We start from the raw sequence: 1,900 nt of genomic DNA on the forward strand, positions 1-1,900 counted from the left end.
TAATTACTTACTCGTAAAAAAAAAACAATAAATGCAATCCCACTTCACTATGTAAAATCACTGGCCACTCATAAAAATTCACTGTAAAGCCGTATAAAATTAAAAAGTTTTTATTATAAAAACAACGTTTTCCCGCGCAAACGTCACACGAGCGCGCGTCCCGCCATTGTTTTTGTCTATGGCAACATGGCGCGCTCTATTTTTAGTGGAACTTAGCATGGGGTTGTTGCTATAATTTGGGGCAACAAGTGGGTGAATTATCCGATTCGCGCATGCGTGGTGGTCGCTGAGCATAGCACGCAAATAAGCGGGTGTGTACTTGCGTAAACGTTCCAATGTTGGAAAGTAATATTAATAGTACGTAATAGTGATTAGCACGAAAAGATAGGGTAATTTTTGCCTTATTTTACCCTCGAGTAGGTTTAATAATATTAAGTACGATAAAATGTGTCAGACATCAGAGACAAAAAATATAATAATAAAGAAAAGGAAGAGGCCTAAAAATAGTAAGTAATAGGTGTAAGTAATTGGTGATAATTAAAGACGAGTAGGNTTAAATATTATTAGCACGAAAAGATAGGGTATTTTTGCCTTGTTTTACCCTCGAATAGGTTTAATAATATTAAGTCCGATAAAAGTGTCAGACATCAGAGACAAAAAATATAATAATAAAGAAAAGGAAGAGGCCCAAAAATAGTAATAGGTGTAAGTAATTGGCGATAATTAAAGACGAGTAGTTTGTTCGTTTGATTCAGCCAAATGACGTCCACTGCTGGACAAAGGCGAATGTAGTAAAATTATTGAAATCTCGTAAGACTAAATCGTGTCAACAATAACCATCATTGCCAACAATCATTATACCAACATCGCCAACATTGGTGCTTCTACGCCAAGTGTAGAAATAGCGTATTCGCGTGGGGTTGACATTCATATGAGAAAGCATGTGAACGCAGTAATTGTACCATTTACTTACAAGCCTGTGTCCGATGGAATAGAGAAATCCATTTTCCCAACGCTAAGCAGTCTGAATAGTTAAACTTTTGCCAATTTGAAATAACTGCCTGTGAAAATATGAAATAACTGATTTACTCACTGATATTTTAATCATGTTATACAGCTTGAAAGCGAGTAATCACGTTTCCGATACATATTATAATGTTATCATTGGTTATAACTTGAAGCGGAGAAACTTGCAACTCTACAGTTACTTACCAGTACCTAATCTTTGACTCTACATGTGAATTTTCCAGCAGAAAATTTCCAGGTGAAAATCAATAAACTCTACTTACTGATGAGCCACAAGCTGCATTTTTGACCATTGCAGTTTGGCCATAGGTACAGTGGGGTAATGCAGCCAGCATTCTAGACACCACATCGCGTTGTTTGGACTGCGAGCCAGTCTGAGGCTCTGAGCACCCATGTTGTTTGGATAGCGAGAACAATAATTAAAATTAGTTCATAAAGCTTCGGATAATATAAATTTTGATTACAATAGAATTTCTATCCAGTTGCTACATTCTTATGCACAATGAAATTCCATGCTCGTGTGGGGGATACAAGCTCTCTATAAATTACACCATTAGCCGCCCATAAAAATGCCGTCACAAATAGAGTTGATGCACTCATAAAGCAGACGGACAGACAGTGCGTTTTTATATGTATATCATTGTCTCGGGTCAGGCCAGGAAGCGCGCTCGGCGGAGCACGACGTAGCCTTATGGAGTCCCAGGCCTCCATCGTCTTGACCACAGCCTGAGAATTAACAGCCAGTACATTCAGCACTCTCCTCGTTTTCTATGATTCTGTATTCTGTAGTGTGATCACAGAATTCAAGCATTGGCGTAACTAGGGTCCTTTTTAAGGGGGGCCTGATGGGTCACGGGACGGGGGTGGACGGGTG

The sequence above is a fragment of the Ostrinia furnacalis genome, unplaced genomic scaffold (genome assembly GCF_004193835.3).
Source record: "Ostrinia furnacalis isolate ACB-3 unplaced genomic scaffold, ASM419383v2 OfSCF3320, whole genome shotgun sequence".
In the NCBI taxonomy this organism is placed as follows: domain Eukaryota; kingdom Metazoa; phylum Arthropoda; class Insecta; order Lepidoptera; family Crambidae; genus Ostrinia; species Ostrinia furnacalis.